The sequence below is a fragment of the Triturus cristatus genome, chromosome 10, assembly GCF_964204655.1.
Source record: "Triturus cristatus chromosome 10, aTriCri1.1, whole genome shotgun sequence".
NCBI classification, from domain to species: Eukaryota; Metazoa; Chordata; class Amphibia; order Caudata; family Salamandridae; genus Triturus; species Triturus cristatus.
The window spans coordinates 664,620,756-664,641,369 of record NC_140593.1 but is presented as its reverse complement, the minus strand read 5'-3'; positions in this window follow the sequence as shown (position 1 = coordinate 664,641,369).

Sequence of the window (20,614 nt, the reverse complement as noted above, 5' to 3'; positions counted from 1 at the left end):
AAAGGCCTCCAAATGTTATTTAATTCACTTCCCGTGGAGGAGAAACACTTTTTAAGGCCTCAGAATGAGTAAATTGGCCATTTCCATTCACTTTTACCCATTCCTCAAATCTTGTGTTTAAGGCCCCTGGAAGCATGAAAATCACTTTAAACATCTCATTTTATCTTTAAAAGTGATTTTCCACATACAAATGTGAATTGTAGTTCAAAGAGGCAACATTTGAATATGGACCATTTTTTTTCGTTTCTGAAGCATGTCGTAAGGGGGGGTGGTTCTCTCTTTCATCAAAAATCGGGCGTTTTTGATTGAACAATAAAGGCCTACAAATGTTATTTAATTCGCTTCCCGTGGAGTAGAAATACTTTTTAAGGCCGCAGAGTGAGTAAATTGGCCATTTTCATTCACTTTTACCCATTCCAAAAATCTTGTGTTTAAGACCCCTGGACGCATGAAAATCACTTTAAACATATCATTTTATCTCTAAAAGTGATAATCCACATACAAATGTGAATTGTAGTTCAAAGAGACAACATTTGAAAATGAACCATTTTTTTTGTTTCTGAAGCATGTCGTAAGGGGGGGTTGTTATCTCTTTCATCAAAAATCGGGCATTTTTGATTGAACAATAAAGGCCTACAAATGTTATTTAATTCACTTACTGGGGTGGAGAAAAACTTTTTAAGGCCTCAGAGTGAATAAATTGGCCATTTTCATTCAAGTTTTCCCATTCCTCAAATCTTGTGTTTAGGGCCCGGGGAAGCTTGAAAATCACTTCAAACATCTAATTTTATCTCTAAAAGTGATTTTCGACATACAAATGTGAATTGTAGTTCAAAGAGGCAACATTTGAAAATGGACCATTTTTTTCATTTCTGAAGCATGTCGTAAGGGGGGGTGGTTATCTCTTTCATCAAAAATCGGGCATTTTTGATTGAACAATAAAGGCCTACAAATGTTATTTAATTCACTTTCTGGGGTGGAGAAAAACTTTTTAAGGCCTCAGAGTGAATAAATTGGCCATTTTCATTCAAGTTTTCCCATTCCTCAAATCTTGTGTTTAGGGCCCGGGGAAGCTTGAAAATCACTTCAAACATCTAATTTTATCTCTAAAAGTGATTATCCACGTACAAATGTGAATTGTAGTTCAAAGACGCAACATTTGAAAATGGACCATTTTTTTATTTCTGAAGCATGTCGTCGGGGGGGTGGTTATCTCTTTCGTCAAAAATCTGGCATTTTCGCTTGAACAATAAAGACCTCCAAATGTTATTTTATGCACTTGCCGTGGAGTAGAAACACTTTTTAATGCCGCAGAGTGAGTAAATTGCCCATTTTCATTCACTTTTACCCATTCCTCAAATCTTGTGTTTAAGGCGCCTGGAAGCATGAAAATCACTTTAAACATCTAATCTTATATCTAAAAGTGATTTTCCACGTACAAATGTGAATTGTAGTTCAAAGAGGCAACATTTGAAAACGGACCATTTTTTTCGTTTCTGAAGCATGTCGTAAGGGGGGGTGGTTATCTCTTTCACCAAACAATGGGCGTTTTTGATTGAACAATAAAGGCCTCCAAATGTTATTTTATTCACTTCCCGTGGAGTAGAAACACTTTTTAAGGCCGCAGAGTGAGTAAATTGGCCATTTTCATTCACTTTTACCCATTTCTCAAATCTTGTGTTTAGGGCCCCTGGAAGCTTGAAAATCACTTTAAACATCTAATCTTATATCTAAAAGTGATTTTCCACGTACAAATGTGAATTGTAGTTCAAAGAGGCAACATTTGAAAACGGACCATTTTTTTCGTTTCTGAAGCATGTCGTAAGGGGGGGTGGTTATCTCTTTCACCAAAAAATGGGCGTTTTTTATTGAACAATAAAGACCTCCAAATGTTATTTTATTTACTTCCCGTGGAGTAGAAACACTTTTTAAGGCCGCAGAGTGAGTAAATTGGCCATTTTCATTCACTTTTACCCATTCCAAAAATCTTGTGTTTAAGACCCCTGGACGCATGAAAATCACTTTAAACATATCATTTTATCTCTAAAAGTGATAATCCACATACAAATGTGAATTGTAGTTCAAAGATGCAACATTTGAAAATGAACCATATTTTTCGTTTCTGAAGCATGTCGTAAAGGGGGGTGGTTATCTCTTTCACCAAAAAATGGACGTTTTTGATTGAACGATAAAGGCCTCCAAATGTTATTTTATTCACTTCCCGTGGAGTAGAAACACTTTTTAAGGCCGCAGAGTGAGTAAATTGCCCATTTTCATTCACTTTTACCCATTCCAAAAATCTTGTGTTTAAGACCCCTGGACGCATGAAAATCACTTTAAACATATCATTTTATCTCTAAAAGTGATAATCCACATACAAATGTGAATTGTAGTTCAAAGATGCAACACTTGAAAATTAACCATATTTTTCGTTTCTGAAGCATGTCGTAAGGGGGGGTGGTTATCTCTTTCATCAAAAATCTGGCGTTTTTGATTGAACAATAAAGGCCTCCAAATGTTATTTAATTCACTTCCCGTGGAGGAGAAACACTTTTTAAGGCCTCAGAATGAGTAAATTGGCCATTTCCATTCACTTTTACCCATTCCTCAAATCTTGTGTTTAAGGCCCCTGGAAGCATGAAAATCACTTTAAACATATCATTTTATCTTTAAAAGTGATTTTTCACATACAAATGTGAATTGTAGTTCAAAGAGGCAACATTTGAAAATGGACCATTTTTTTAGTTTCTGAAGCATGTCGTAAGGGGGGGTGGTTATCTCTTTCATCAAAAATCGTGCGTTTTTGATTGAACAATAAAGGCCTACAAATGTTATTTAATTCGCTTCCCGTGGAGTAGAAACACTTTTTAAGGCCGCAGAGTGAGTAAATTGGCCATTTTCATTCACTTTTACCCATTCCTCAAATCTTGTGTTTAAGGCCCCTGGAAGCATGAAAATCACTTTAAAGATCTCATTTTTTCTTTAAAAGTGATTTTCCACGTACAAATGTGAATTGTAGTTCAAAGAGGTAACATTTGAAAACGGACCATTTTATTTGTTTCTGAAGCATGTCGTAAGGGGGGTGGTTATCTTTTTCATCAAAAAATGGGCGTTTTTGATTGAACAATAAAGGCCTCCAAATGTTATTTTATTCACTTCCAGTGGAGTAGAAACACTTTTTAAGGCCGCAGAGTGAGTAAATTGGCCATTTTCATTCACTTTTACCCATTCCAAAAATCTTGTGTTTAAGACCCCTGGACGCATGAAAATCACTTTAAACATATCATTTTATCTCTAAAAGTGATAATCCACATACAAATGTGAATTGTAGTTCAAAGAGGCAACATTTGAAAATGAACCATTTTTTTTGTTTCTGAAGCATGTCGAAAGGGGGGGTGGTTATCTCTTTCATCAAAAATCGGGCATTTTTGTTTGAACAATAAAGGCCTACAAATGTTATTTAATTCACTTTCTGGGGTGGAGAAAAACTTTTTAAGGCCTCAGAGTGAATAAATTGGCCATTTTCATTCAAGTTTTCCCATTCCTCAAATCTTGTGTTTAGGGCCCGGGGAAGCTTGAAAATCACCTCAAACATCTAATTTTATCTCTAAAAGTGATTATCCACGTACAAATGTGAATTGTAGTTCAAAGACGCAACATTTGAAAATGGACGATTTTTTTTATTTCTGAAGCATGTCGTCGGGGGGGTGGTTATCTCTTTCGTCAAAAATCTGGCGTTTTCGCTTGAACAATAAAGACCTCCAAATGTTATTTTATGCACTTGCCGTGGAGTAGAAACACTTTTTAAGGCCGCAGAGTGAGTAAATTGCCCATTTTCATTCACTTTTACCCATTCCTCAAATCTTGTGTTTAAGGCGCCTGGAAGCATGAAAATCACTTTAAACATCTCATTTTTTCTTTAAAAGTGATTTTCCACGTACAAATGTGAATTGTAGTTCAATGAGGCAACATTTGAAAACCAACCATTTTTTTCGTTTCTGAAGCATGTCGTAAGGGGGGGTGGTTATCTCTTTCACCAAACAATGGGTGTTTTTGATTGAAAAATAAAGGCCTCCAAATGTTATTTTATTCACTTCCCGTGGAGTAGAAACACTTTTTAAGGCCGCAGAGTGAGTAAATTGGCCATTTTCATTCACTTTTACCCATTTCTCAAATCTTGTGTTTAGGGCCCCTGGAAGTTTGAAAATCACGTTAAACATCTAATCTTATATCTAAAAGTGATTTTCCACGTACAAATGTGAATTGTAGTTCAAAGACGCAACATTTGAAAATGGACCATTTTTTTCGTTTCTGAAGCATGTCGTAAGGGGGGGTGGTTATCTCTTTCGTCAAAAATCTGGCATTTTCGCTTGAACAATAAAGACCTCCAAATGTTATTTTATTCACTTACCGTGGAGGAGAAAAACTTTTTAAGGCCGCAGAGTGAGTAAATTGGCCATTTTCATTTACTTTTACCCATTTCTCAAATCTTGTGTTTAGGACCCCTGGAAGCTTGAAAATCACTTTAAACATCTAATCTTATCTCTAAAAGTGATTTTCCACGTACAAATGTGAATTGTAGTTCAAAGACGTAACATTTGAAAATGGACCATTTTTTTCGTTTCTGAAGCATGTCGTAAGGGGGGGTGGTTATCTCTTTCATCAAAAATCTGGCGTTTTTCATTGAACAATAAAGGCCTCCAAATGTTATTTAATTCACTTCCCGTGGAGGAGAAACACTTTTTAAGGCCTCAGAATGAGTAAATTGGCCATTTCCATTCACTTTTACCCATTCCTCAAATCTTGTGTTTAAGGCCCCTGGAAGCATGAAAATCACTTTAAACATCTCATTTTATCTTTAAAAGTGATTTTCCACATACAAATGTGAATTGTAGTTCAAAGAGGCAACATTTGAATATGGACCATTTTTTTTCGTTTCTGAAGCATGTCGTAAGGGGGGGTGGTTCTCTCTTTCATCAAAAATCGGGCGTTTTTGATTGAACAATAAAGGCCTACAAATGTTATTTAATTCGCTTCCCGTGGAGTAGAAATACTTTTTAAGGCCGCAGAGTGAGTAAATTGGCCATTTTCATTCACTTTTACCCATTCCAAAAATCTTGTGTTTAAGACCCCTGGACGCATGAAAATCACTTTAAACATATCATTTTATCTCTAAAAGTGATAATCCACATACAAATGTGAATTGTAGTTCAAAGAGACAACATTTGAAAATGAACCATTTTTTTTGTTTCTGAAGCATGTCGTAAGGGGGGGTTGTTATCTCTTTCATCAAAAATCGGGCATTTTTGATTGAACAATAAAGGCCTACAAATGTTATTTAATTCACTTTCTGGGGTGGAGAAAAACTTTTTAAGGCCTCAGAGTGAATAAATTGGCCATTTTCATTCAAGTTTTCCCATTCCTCAAATCTTGTGTTTAGGGCCCGGGGAAGCTTGAAAATCACTTCAAACATCTAATTTTATCTCTAAAAGTGATTTTCGACATACAAATGTGAATTGTAGTTCAAAGAGGCAACATTTGAAAATGGACCATTTTTTTCGTTTCTGAAGCATGTCGTAAGGGGGGGTGGTTATCTCTTTCATCAAAAATCGGGCATTTTTGATTGAACAATAAAGGCCTACAAATGTTATTTAATTCACTTTCTGGGGTGGAGAAAAACTTTTTAAGGCCTCAGAGTGAATAAATTGGCCATTTTCATTCAAGTTTTCCCATTCCTCAAATCTTGTGTTTAGGGCCCGGGGAAGCTTGAAAATCACTTCAAACATCTAATTTTATCTCTAAAAGTGATTATCCACGTACAAATGTGAATTGTAGTTCAAAGACGCAACATTTGAAAATGGACCATTTTTTTATTTCTGAAGCATGTCGTCGGGGGGGTGGTTATCTCTTTCGTCAAAAATCTGGCATTTTCGCTTGAACAATAAAGACCTCCAAATGTTATTTTATGCACTTGCCGTGGAGTAGAAACACTTTTTAATGCCGCAGAGTGAGTAAATTGCCCATTTTCATTCACTTTTACCCATTCCTCAAATCTTGTGTTTAAGGCGCCTGGAAGCATGAAAATCACTTTAAACATCTAATCTTATATCTAAAAGTGATTTTCCACGTACAAATGTGAATTGTAGTTCAAAGAGGCAACATTTGAAAACGGACCATTTTTTTCGTTTCTGAAGCATGTCGTAAGGGGGGGTGGTTATCTCTTTCACCAAACAATGGGCGTTTTTGATTGAACAATAAAGGCCTCCAAATGTTATTTTATTCACTTCCCGTGGAGTAGAAACACTTTTTAAGGCCGCAGAGTGAGTAAATTGGCCATTTTCATTCACTTTTACCCATTTCTCAAATCTTGTGTTTAGGGCCCCTGGAAGCTTGAAAATCACTTTAAACATCTAATCTTATATCTAAAAGTGATTTTCCACGTACAAATGTGAATTGTAGTTCAAAGAGGCAACATTTGAAAACGGACCATTTTTTTCGTTTCTGAAGCATGTCGTAAGGGGGGGTGGTTATCTCTTTCACCAAAAAATGGGCGTTTTTTATTGAACAATAAAGACCTCCAAATGTTATTTTATTTACTTCCCGTGGAGTAGAAACACTTTTTAAGGCCGCAGAGTGAGTAAATTGGCCATTTTCATTCACTTTTACCCATTCCAAAAATCTTGTGTTTAAGACCCCTGGACGCATGAAAATCACTTTAAACATATCATTTTATCTCTAAAAGTGATAATCCACATAAAAATGTGAATTGTAGTTCAAAGATGCAACATTTGAAAATGAACCATATTTTTCGTTTCTGAAGCATGTCGTAAGGGGGGGTGGTTATCTCTTTCACCAAAAAATGGACGTTTTTGATTGAACAATAAAGGCCTCCAAATGTTATTTTATTCACTTCCCGTGGAGTAGAAACACTTTTTAAGGCCGCAGAGTGAGTAAATTGCCCATTTTCATTCACTTTTACCCATTCCAAAAATCTTGTGTTTAAGACCCCTGGACGCATGAAAATCACTTTAAACATATCATTTTATCTCTAAAAGTGATAATCCACATACAAATGTGAATTGTAGTTCAAAGATGCAACACTTGAAAATTAACCATATTTTTCGTTTCTGAAGCATGTCGTAAGGGGGGGGTGGTTATCTCTTTCATCAAAAATCGGGCATTTTTGATTGAACAATAAAGGCCTACAAATGTTATTTAATTCACTTTCTGGGGTGGAGAAAAACTTTTTAGGGCCTCAGAGTGAATACATTGGCCATTTTCATTCAAGTTTTCCCATTCCTCAAATCTTGTGTTTAGGGCCAGGGGAAGCTTGAAAATCACTTCAAACATCTAATTTTATCTCTAAAAGTGATTATCCACGTACAAATGTGAATTGTAGTTCAAAGACGCAACATTTGAAAATGGACCATTTTTTTTATTTCTGAAGCATGTCGTAAGGGGAGGTGGTTATCTCTTTCATCAAAAATCGGGCGTTTTTGATTGAACAATAAAGGCCTACAAATGTTATTTAATTCACTTCCCGTGGAGTAGAAACACTTTTTAAGGCCGCAGAGTGAGTAAATTGGCCATTTTCATTCACTTTTACCCATTCCTCAAATCTTGTGTTTAAGGCCCCTGGAAGCATGAAAATCACTTTAAAGATCTCATTTTTTCTTTAAAAGTGATTTTCCACGTACAAATGTGAATTGTAGTTCAAAGAGGTAACATTTGAAAACGGACCATTTTATTTGTTTCTGAAGCATGTCGTAAGGGGGGGTGGTTATCTTTTTCATCAAAAAATGGGCGTTTTTGATTGAACAATAAAGGCCTCCAAATGTTATTTTATTCACTTCCAGTGGAGTAGAAACACTTTTTAAGGCCGCAGAGTGAGTAAATTGGCCATTTTCATTCACTTTTACCCATTCCAAAAATCTTGTGTTTAAGACCCCTGGACGCATGAAAATCACTTTAAACATATCATTTTATCTCTAAAAGTGATAATCCACATACAAATGTGAATTGTAGTTCAAAGAGGCAACATTTGAAAATGAACCATTTTTTTTGTTTCTGAAGCATGTCGAAAGGGGGGGTGGTTATCTCTTTCATCAAAAATCGGGCATTTTTGTTTGAACAATAAAGGCCTACAAATGTTATTTAATTCACTTTCTGGGGTGGAGAAAAACTTTTTAAGGCCTCAGAGTGAATAAATTGGCCATTTTCATTCAAGTTTTCCCATTCCTCAAATCTTGTGTTTAGGGCCCGGGGAAGCTTGAAAATCACCTCAAACATCTAATTTTATCTCTAAAAGTGATTATCCACGTACAAATGTGAATTGTAGTTCAAAGACGCAACATTTGAAAATGGACCATTTTTTTCGTTTCTGAAGCATGTCGTAAGGGGGGGTGGTTATCTCTTTCGTCAAAAATCTGGCATTTTCGCTTGAACAATAAAGACCTCCAAATGTTATTTTATTCACTTACCGTGGAGGAGAAAAACTTTTTAAGGCCGCAGAGTGAGTAAATTGGCCATTTTCATTTACTTTTACCCATTTCTCAAATCTTGTGTTTAGGACCCCTGGAAGCTTGAAAATCACTTTAAACATCTAATCTTATCTCTAAAAGTGATTTTCCACGTACAAATGTGAATTGTAGTTCAAAGACGTAACATTTGAAAATGGACCATTTTTTTCGTTTCTGAAGCATGTCGTAAGGGGGGGTGGTTATCTCTTTCATCAAAAATCTGGCGTTTTTCATTGAACAATAAAGGCCTCCAAATGTTATTTAATTCACTTCCCGTGGAGGAGAAACACTTTTTAAGGCCTCAGAATGAGTAAATTGGCCATTTCCATTCACTTTTACCCATTCCTCAAATCTTGTGTTTAAGGCCCCTGGAAGCATGAAAATCACTTTAAACATCTCATTTTATCTTTAAAAGTGATTTTCCACATACAAATGTGAATTGTAGTTCAAAGAGGCAACATTTGAATATGGACCATTTTTTTTCGTTTCTGAAGCATGTCGTAAGGGGGGGTGGTTCTCTCTTTCATCAAAAATCGGGCGTTTTTGATTGAACAATAAAGGCCTACAAATGTTATTTAATTCGCTTCCCGTGGAGTAGAAATACTTTTTAAGGCCGCAGAGTGAGTAAATTGGCCATTTTCATTCACTTTTACCCATTCCAAAAATCTTGTGTTTAAGACCCCTGGACGCATGAAAATCACTTTAAACATATCATTTTATCTCTAAAAGTGATAATCCACATACAAATGTGAATTGTAGTTCAAAGAGACAACATTTGAAAATGAACCATTTTTTTTGTTTCTGAAGCATGTCGTAAGGGGGGGTTGTTATCTCTTTCATCAAAAATCGGGCATTTTTGATTGAACAATAAAGGCCTACAAATGTTATTTAATTCACTTTCTGGGGTGGAGAAAAACTTTTTAAGGCCTCAGAGTGAATAAATTGGCCATTTTCATTCAAGTTTTCCCATTCCTCAAATCTTGTGTTTAGGGCCCGGGGAAGCTTGAAAATCACTTCAAACATCTAATTTTATCTCTAAAAGTGATTTTCGACATACAAATGTGAATTGTAGTTCAAAGAGGCAACATTTGAAAATGGACCATTTTTTTCATTTCTGAAGCATGTCGTAAGGGGGGGTGGTTATCTCTTTTATCAAAAATCGGGCATTTTTGATTGAACAATAAAGGCCTACAAATGTTATTTAATTCACTTTCTGGGGTGGAGAAAAACTTTTTAAGGCCTCAGAGTGAATAAATTGGCCATTTTCATTCAAGTTTTCCCATTCCTCAAATCTTGTGTTTAGGGCCCGGGGAAGCTTGAAAATCACTTCAAACATCTAATTTTATCTCTAAAAGTGATTATCCACGTACAAATGTGAATTGTAGTTCAAAGACGCAACATTTGAAAATGGACCATTTTTTTATTTCTGAAGCATGTCGTCGGGGGGGTGGTTATCTCTTTCGTCAAAAATCTGGCATTTTCGCTTGAACAATAAAGACCTCCAAATGTTATTTTATGCACTTGCCGTGGAGTAGAAACACTTTTTAATGCCGCAGAGTGAGTAAATTGCCCATTTTCATTCACTTTTACCCATTCCTCAAATCTTGTGTTTAAGGCGCCTGGAAGCATGAAAATCACTTTAAACATCTAATCTTATATCTAAAAGTGATTTTCCACGTACAAATGTGAATTGTAGTTCAAAGAGGCAACATTTGAAAACGGACCATTTTTTTCGTTTCTGAAGCATGTCGTAAGGGGGGGTGGTTATCTCTTTCACCAAACAATGGGCGTTTTTGATTGAACAATAAAGGCCTCCAAATGTTATTTTATTCACTTCCCGTGGAGTAGAAACACTTTTTAAGGCCGCAGAGTGAGTAAATTGGCCATTTTCATTCACTTTTACCCATTTCTCAAATCTTGTGTTTAGGGCCCCTGGAAGCTTGAAAATCACTTTAAACATCTAATCTTATATCTAAAAGTGATTTTCCACGTACAAATGTGAATTGTAGTTCAAAGAGGCAACATTTGAAAACGGACCATTTTTTTCGTTTCTGAAGCATGTCGTAAGGGGGGGTGGTTATCTCTTTCACCAAAAAATGGGCGTTTTTTATTGAACAATAAAGACCTCCAAATGTTATTTTATTTACTTCCCGTGGAGTAGAAACACTTTTTAAGGCCGCAGAGTGAGTAAATTGGCCATTTTCATTCACTTTTACCCATTCCAAAAATCTTGTGTTTAAGACCCCTGGACGCATGAAAATCACTTTAAACATATCATTTTATCTCTAAAAGTGATAATCCACATACAAATGTGAATTGTAGTTCAAAGATGCAACATTTGAAAATGAACCATATTTTTCGTTTCTGAAGCATGTCGTAAAGGGGGGTGGTTATCTCTTTCACCAAAAAATGGACGTTTTTGATTGAACGATAAAGGCCTCCAAATGTTATTTTATTCACTTCCCGTGGAGTAGAAACACTTTTTAAGGCCGCAGAGTGAGTAAATTGCCCATTTTCATTCACTTTTACCCATTCCAAAAATCTTGTGTTTAAGACCCCTGGACGCATGAAAATCACTTTAAACATATCATTTTATCTCTAAAAGTGATAATCCACATACAAATGTGAATTGTAGTTCAAAGATGCAACACTTGAAAATTAACCATATTTTTCGTTTCTGAAGCATGTCGTAAGGGGGGGTGGTTATCTCTTTCATCAAAAATCTGGCGTTTTTGATTGAACAATAAAGGCCTCCAAATGTTATTTAATTCACTTCCCGTGGAGGAGAAACACTTTTTAAGGCCTCAGAATGAGTAAATTGGCCATTTCCATTCACTTTTACCCATTCCTCAAATCTTGTGTTTAAGGCCCCTGGAAGCATGAAAATCACTTTAAACATATCATTTTATCTTTAAAAGTGATTTTTCACATACAAATGTGAATTGTAGTTCAAAGAGGCAACATTTGAAAATGGACCATTTTTTTAGTTTCTGAAGCATGTCGTAAGGGGGGGTGGTTATCTCTTTCATCAAAAATCGTGCGTTTTTGATTGAACAATAAAGGCCTACAAATGTTATTTAATTCGCTTCCCGTGGAGTAGAAACACTTTTTAAGGCCGCAGAGTGAGTAAATTGGCCATTTTCATTCACTTTTACCCATTCCTCAAATCTTGTGTTTAAGGCCCCTGGAAGCATGAAAATCACTTTAAAGATCTCATTTTTTCTTTAAAAGTGATTTTCCACGTACAAATGTGAATTGTAGTTCAAAGAGGTAACATTTGAAAACGGACCATTTTATTTGTTTCTGAAGCATGTCGTAAGGGGGGGTGGTTATCTTTTTCATCAAAAAATGGGCGTTTTTGATTGAACAATAAAGGCCTCCAAATGTTATTTTATTCACTTCCAGTGGAGTAGAAACACTTTTTAAGGCCGCAGAGTGAGTAAATTGGCCATTTTCATTCACTTTTACCCATTCCAAAAATCTTGTGTTTAAGACCCCTGGACGCATGAAAATCACTTTAAACATATCATTTTATCTCTAAAAGTGATAATCCACATACAAATGTGAATTGTAGTTCAAAGAGGCAACATTTGAAAATGAACCATTTTTTTTGTTTCTGAAGCATGTCGAAAGGGGGGGTGGTTATCTCTTTCATCAAAAATCGGGCATTTTTGTTTGAACAATAAAGGCCTACAAATGTTATTTAATTCACTTTCTGGGGTGGAGAAAAACTTTTTAAGGCCTCAGAGTGAATAAATTGGCCATTTTCATTCAAGTTTTCCCATTCCTCAAATCTTGTGTTTAGGGCCCGGGGAAGCTTGAAAATCACCTCAAACATCTAATTTTATCTCTAAAAGTGATTATCCACGTACAAATGTGAATTGTAGTTCAAAGACGCAACATTTGAAAATGGACGATTTTTTTTATTTCTGAAGCATGTCGTCGGGGGGGTGGTTATCTCTTTCGTCAAAAATCTGGCGTTTTCGCTTGAACAATAAAGACCTCCAAATGTTATTTTATGCACTTGCCGTGGAGTAGAAACACTTTTTAAGGCCGCAGAGTGAGTAAATTGCCCATTTTCATTCACTTTTACCCATTCCTCAAATCTTGTGTTTAAGGCGCCTGGAAGCATGAAAATCACTTTAAACATCTCATTTTTTCTTTAAAAGTGATTTTCCACGTACAAATGTGAATTGTAGTTCAATGAGGCAACATTTGAAAACCAACCATTTTTTTCGTTTCTGAAGCATGTCGTAAGGGGGGGTGGTTATCTCTTTCACCAAACAATGGGTGTTTTTGATTGAAAAATAAAGGCCTCCAAATGTTATTTTATTCACTTCCCGTGGAGTAGAAACACTTTTTAAGGCCGCAGAGTGAGTAAATTGGCCATTTTCATTCACTTTTACCCATTTCTCAAATCTTGTGTTTAGGGCCCCTGGAAGTTTGAAAATCACGTTAAACATCTAATCTTATATCTAAAAGTGATTTTCCACGTACAAATGTGAATTGTAGTTCAAAGACGCAACATTTGAAAATGGACCATTTTTTTCGTTTCTGAAGCATGTCGTAAGGGGGGGTGGTTATCTCTTTCGTCAAAAATCTGGCATTTTCGCTTGAACAATAAAGACCTCCAAATGTTATTTTATTCACTTACCGTGGAGGAGAAAAACTTTTTAAGGCCGCAGAGTGAGTAAATTGGCCATTTTCATTTACTTTTACCCATTTCTCAAATCTTGTGTTTAGGACCCCTGGAAGCTTGAAAATCACTTTAAACATCTAATCTTATCTCTAAAAGTGATTTTCCACGTACAAATGTGAATTGTAGTTCAAAGACGTAACATTTGAAAATGGACCATTTTTTTCGTTTCTGAAGCATGTCGTAAGGGGGGGTGGTTATCTCTTTCATCAAAAATCTGGCGTTTTTCATTGAACAATAAAGGCCTCCAAATGTTATTTAATTCACTTCCCGTGGAGGAGAAACACTTTTTAAGGCCTCAGAATGAGTAAATTGGCCATTTCCATTCACTTTTACCCATTCCTCAAATCTTGTGTTTAAGGCCCCTGGAAGCATGAAAATCACTTTAAACATCTCATTTTATCTTTTAAAGTGATTTTCCACATACAAATGTGAATTGTAGTTCAAAGAGGCAACATTTGAATATGGACCATTTTTTTTCGTTTCTGAAGCATGTCGTAAGGGGGGGTGGTTCTCTCTTTCATCAAAAATCGGGCGTTTTTGATTGAACAATAAAGGCCTACAAATGTTATTTAATTCGCTTCCCGTGGAGTAGAAATACTTTTTAAGGCCGCAGAGTGAGTAAATTGGCCATTTTCATTCACTTTTACCCATTCCAAAAATCTTGTGTTTAAGACCCCTGGACGCATGAAAATCACTTTAAACATATCATTTTATCTCTAAAAGTGATAATCCACATACAAATGTGAATTGTAGTTCAAAGAGACAACATTTGAAAATGAACCATTTTTTTTGTTTCTGAAGCATGTCGTAAGGGGGGGTTGTTATCTCTTTCATCAAAAATCGGGCATTTTTGATTGAACAATAAAGGCCTACAAATGTTATTTAATTCACTTTCTGGGGTGGAGAAAAACTTTTTAAGGCCTCAGAGTGAATAAATTGGCCATTTTCATTCAAGTTTTCCCATTCCTCAAATCTTGTGTTTAGGGCCCGGGGAAGCTTGAAAATCACTTCAAACATCTAATTTTATCTCTAAAAGTGATTTTCGACATACAAATGTGAATTGTAGTTCAAAGAGGCAACATTTGAAAATGGACCATTTTTTTCGTTTCTGAAGCATGTCGTAAGGGGGGGTGGTTATCTCTTTCATCAAAAATCGGGCATTTTTGATTGAACAATAAAGGCCTACAAATGTTATTTAATTCACTTTCTGGGGTGGAGAAAAACTTTTTAAGGCCTCAGAGTGAATAAATTGGCCATTTTCATTCAAGTTTTCCCATTCCTCAAATCTTGTGTTTAGGGCCCGGGGAAGCTTGAAAATCACTTCAAACATCTAATTTTATCTCTAAAAGTGATTATCCACGTACAAATGTGAATTGTAGTTCAAAGACGCAACATTTGAAAATGGACCATTTTTTTATTTCTGAAGCATGTCGTCGGGGGGGTGGTTATCTCTTTCGTCAAAAATCTGGCATTTTCGCTTGAACAATAAAGACCTCCAAATGTTATTTTATGCACTTGCCGTGGAGTAGAAACACTTTTTAATGCCGCAGAGTGAGTAAATTGCCCATTTTCATTCACTTTTACCCATTCCTCAAATCTTGTGTTTAAGGCGCCTGGAAGCATGAAAATCACTTTAAACATCTAATCTTATATCTAAAAGTGATTTTCCACGTACAAATGTGAATTGTAGTTCAAAGAGGCAACATTTGAAAACGGACCATTTTTTTCGTTTCTGAAGCATGTCGTAAGGGGGGGTGGTTATCTCTTTCACCAAACAATGGGCGTTTTTGATTGAACAATAAAGGCCTCCAAATGTTATTTTATTCACTTCCCGTGGAGTAGAAACACTTTTTAAGGCCGCAGAGTGAGTAAATTGGCCATTTTCATTCACTTTTACCCATTTCTCAAATCTTGTGTTTAGGGCCCCTGGAAGCTTGAAAATCACTTTAAACATCTAATCTTATATCTAAAAGTGATTTTCCACGTACAAATGTGAATTGTAGTTCAAAGAGGCAACATTTGAAAACGGACCATTTTTTTCGTTTCTGAAGCATGTCGTAAGGGGGGGTGGTTATCTCTTTCACCAAAAAATGGGCGTTTTTTATTGAACAATAAAGACCTCCAAATGTTATTTTATTTACTTCCCGTGGAGTAGAAACACTTTTTAAGGCCGCAGAGTGAGTAAATTGGCCATTTTCATTCACTTTTACCCATTCCAAAAATCTTGTGTTTAAGACCCCTGGACGCATGAAAATCACTTTAAACATATCATTTTATCTCTAAAAGTGATAATCCACATAAAAATGTGAATTGTAGTTCAAAGATGCAACATTTGAAAATGAACCATATTTTTCGTTTCTGAAGCATGTCGTAAGGGGGGGTGGTTATCTCTTTCACCAAAAAATGGACGTTTTTGATTGAACAATAAAGGCCTCCAAATGTTATTTTATTCACTTCCCGTGGAGTAGAAACACTTTTTAAGGCCGCAGAGTGAGTAAATTGCCCATTTTCATTCACTTTTACCCATTCCAAAAATCTTGTGTTTAAGACCCCTGGACGCATGAAAATCACTTTAAACATATCATTTTATCTCTAAAAGTGATAATCCACATACAAATGTGAATTGTAGTTCAAAGATGCAACACTTGAAAATTAACCATATTTTTCGTTTCTGAAGCATGTCGTAAGGGGGGGTGGTTATCTCTTTCATCAAAAATCGGGCATTTTTGATTGAACAATAAAGGCCTACAAATGTTATTTAATTCACTTTCTGGGGTGGAGAAAAACTTTTTAGGGCCTCAGAGTGAATACATTGGCCATTTTCATTCAAGTTTTCCCATTCCTCAAATCTTGTGTTTAGGGCCAGGGGAAGCTTGAAAATCACTTCAAACATCTAATTTTATCTCTAAAAGTGATTATCCACGTACAAATGTGAATTGTAGTTCAAAGACGCAACATTTGAAAATGGACCATTTTTTTTATTTCTGAAGCATGTCGTAAGGGGAGGTGGTTATCTCTTTCATCAAAAATCGGGCGTTTTTGATTGAACAATAAAGGCCTACAAATGTTATTTAATTCACTTCCCGTGGAGGAGAAACACTTTTTAAGGCCGCAGAGTGAGTAAATTGGCCAGTTTCATTCACTTTTACCCATTCCTCAAATCTTGTGTTTAAGGTCCCTGGAAGCATGAAAATCACTTTAAACATCTCATTTTTTCTTTAAAAGTGATTTTCCACGTACAAATGTGAATTGTAGTTCAAAGAGACAACATTTGAAAATGAACCATTTTTTTTGTTTCTGAAGCATGTCGTAAGGGGGGGTTGTTATCTCTTTCATCAAAAATCGGGCATTTTTGATTGAACAATAAAGGCCTACAAATGTTATTTAATTCACTTTCTGGGGTGGAGAAAAACTTTTTAAGGCCTCAGAGTGAATAAATTGGCCATTTTCATTCAAGTTTTCCCATTCCTCAAATCTTGTGTTTAGGGCCCGGGGAAGCTTGAAAATCACTTCAAACATCTAATTTTATCTCTAAAAGTGATTTTCGACATACAAATGTGAATTGTAGTTCAAAGAGGCAACATTTGAAAATGGACCATTTTTTTCGTTTCTGAAGCATGTCGTAAGGGGGGGTGGTTATCTCTTTCATCAAAAATCTGGCATTTTTGATTGAACAATAAAGGCCTACAAATGTTATTTAATTCACTTTCTGGGGTGGAGAAAAACTTTTTAAGGCCTCAGAGTGAATAAATTGGCCATTTTCATTCAAGTTTTCCCATTCCTCAAATCTTGTGTTTAGGGCCCGGGGAAGCTTGAAAATCACTTCAAACATCTAATTTTATCTCTAAAAGTGATTATCCACGTACAAATGTGAATTGTAGTTCAAAGACGCAACATTTGAAAATGGACCATTTTTTTATTTCTGAAGCATGTCGTCGGGGGGGTGGTTATCTCTTTCGTCAAAAATCTGGCATTTTCGCTTGAACAATAAAGACCTCCAAATGTTATTTTATGCACTTGCCGTGGAGTAGAAACACTTTTTAATGCCGCAGAGTGAGTAAATTGCCCATTTTCATTCACTTTTACCCATTCCTCAAATCTTGTGTTTAAGGCGCCTGGAAGCATGAAAATCACTTTAAACATCTAATCTTATATCTAAAAGTGATTTTCCACGTACAAATGTGAATTGTAGTTCAAAGAGGCAACATTTGAAAACGGAACATTTTTTTCGTTTCTGAAGCATGTCGTAAGGGGGGGTGGTTATCTCTTTCACCAAACAATGGGCGTTTTTGATTGAACAATAAAGGCCTCCAAATGTTATTTTATTCACTTCCCGTGGAGTAGAAACACTTTTTAAGGCCGCAGAGTGAGTAAATTGGCCATTTTCATTCACTTTTACCCATTTCTCAAATCTTGTGTTTAGGGCCCCTGGAAGCTTGAAAATCACTTTAAACATCTAATCTTATATCTAAAAGTGATTTTCCACGTACAAATGTGAATTGTAGTTCAAAGAGGCAACATTTGAAAACGGACCATTTTTTTCGTTTCTGAAGCATGTCGTAAGGGGGGATGGTTATCTCTTTCACCAAAAAATGGGCGTTTTTTATTGAACAATAAAGACCTCCAAATGTTATTTTATTTACTTCCCGTGGAGTAGAAACACTTTTTAAGGCCGCAGAGTGAGTAAATTGGCCATTTTCATTCACTTTTACCCATTCCAAAAATCTTGTGTTTAAGACCCCTGGACGCATGAAAATCACTTTAAACATATCATTTTATCTCTAAAAGTGATAATCCACATAAAAATGTGAATTGTAGTTCAAAGATGCAACATTTGAAAATGAACCATATTTTTCGTTTCTGAAGCATGTCGTAAGGGGGGGTGGTTATCTCTTTCACCAAAAAATGGACGTTTTTGATTGAACAATAAAGGCCTCCAAATGTTATTTTATTCACTTCCCGTGGAGTAGAAACACTTTTTAAGGCCGCAGAGTGAGTAAATTGCCCATTTTCATTCACTTTTACCCATTCCAAAAATCTTGTGTTTAAGACCCCTGGACGCATGAAAATCACTTTAAACATATCATTTTATCTCTAAAAGTGATAATCCACATACAAATGTGAATTGTAGTTCAAAGACGCAACATTTGAAAATGGACCATTTTTTTTATTTCTGAAGCATGTCGTAAGGGGAGTTGGTTATCTCTTTCATCAAAAATCGGGCGTTTTTGATTGAACAATAAAGGCCTACAAATGTTATTTAATTCACTTCCCGTGGAGGAGAAACACTTTTTAAGGCCGCAGAGTGAGTAAATTGGCCAGTTTCATTCACTTTTACCCATTCCTCAAATCTTGTGTTTAAGGTCCCTGGAACATGAAAATCACTTTAAACATCTCATTTTTTCTTTAAAAGTGATTTTCCACGTACAAATGTGAATTGTAGTTCAAAGAGGCAACATTTGAAAATGGACCATTTTTTTCGTTTCTGAAGCATGTCGTAAGGGGGGGTGGTTATCTCTTTCATCAAAAATCGGGCGTTTTTGATTGAACAATAAAGGCCTCCAAATGGTATTTTATTCACTTCCCGTGGAGTAGAAACACTTTTTAAGGCAGCAGAGTGAGTAAATTGGTAATTTTCATTCACTTTTACCCATTCCAAAAATCTTGTGTTTAAGACCCCTGGGCGCATGAAAATCACTTTAAACATATCATTTTATCTCTAAAAGTGATAATCCACATACAAATGTGAATTGTAGTTCAAAGATGCAACATTTGAAAATGAACCATTTTTTTTGTTTCTGAAGCCTGTCGTAAGGGGGGGGTGGTTTTCTCTTTCATCAAAAAACGGGCATTTTTGATTGAACAATAAAGGCCTACAAATGTTATTTAATTCGCTTCCCGTGGAGTAGAAACACTTTTTAAGGCCGCAGAGTGAGTAAATTGGCCATAGTCATTCACTTTTACCCATTCCTCAAATCTTGTGTTTAAGGCCCCTGGAAGCATGAAAATCACTTTAAACATCTCATTTTTTCTTTAAAAGTGATTTTCCACGTACAAATGTGAATTGTAGTTCAAAGAGGCAACATTTGAAAACGGACCATTTTTTTCGTTTCTGAAGCATGTCGTAAGGGGGGGGTGGTCATCTCTTTCACCAAAAAATGGGCATTTTTGATTGAACAATAAAGGCCTCCAAATGTTATTTTATTCACTTCCCGTGGAGTAGAAACACTTTTTAAGGCCGCAGAGTGAGTAAATTGGCCATTTTCATTCACTTTTACCCATTCCAAAAATCTTGTGTTTAAGACCCCTGGGTGCATGAAAATCACTTTAAACATATAATTTTATCTCTAAAAGTGATAATCCACATACAAATGTGAATTGTAGTTCAGAGATGCAACATTTGCAAATGAACCATTTTTTTTGTTTCTGAAGCATGTCGTAAGGGGGGGTGGTTATCTCTTTCATCAAAAATCGGGCATTTTTGATTGAACAATAAAGGCCTACAAATGTTATTTAATTCACTTTCTGGGGTGGAGAAAAACTTTTTAAGGCCTCAGAGTGAATAAATTGGCCATTTTCATTCACGTTTTCCCATTCCTCAAATCTTGTGTTTAGGGCCCAGGGAAGCTTGAAAATCACTTCAAACATCTAATTTTATCTCTAAAAGTGATTATCCACGTACAAATGTGAATTGTAGTTCAAAGACGCAACATTTGAAAATGAACCATATTTTTCGTTTCTGAAGCATGTCGTAAGGGGGGGTGGTTATCTCTTTCACCAAAAAATGGACGTTTTTGATTGAACAATAAAGGCCTCCAAATGTTATTTTATTCACTTCCCGTGGAGTAGAAACACTTTTTAAGGCAGCAGAGTGAGTAAATTGGCCATTTTCATTCACTTTTACCCATTCCAAAAATCTTGTGTTTAAGACCCCTGGACGCATGAAAATCACTTTAAACATATCATTTTATGTCTAAAAGTGATAATCCACATACAAATGTGAATTGTAGTTCAAAGATGCAACATTTGAAAATGAACCATTATTTTCGTTTCTGAAGCATGTCGTAAGGGGGGGTGGTTATCTCTTTCATCAAAAATCTGGCGTTTTTGATTGAACAATAAAGGCCTCCAAATGTTATTTAATTCACTTCCTGTGGAGGAGAAACACTTTTTAAGGCCTCAGAATGAGTAAATTGGCCATTTCCATTCACTTTTACCCATTCCTCAAATCTTGTGTTTAAGGCCCCTGGAAGCATGAAAATCACTTTAAACATCTCATTTTGTCTTTAAAAGTGATTTTCCACATACAAATGTGAATTGTAGTTCAAAGAGGCAACATTTGAAAATGGACCATTTTTTTCCTTTCTGAAGCATGTCGTAAGGGGGGGTGGTTATC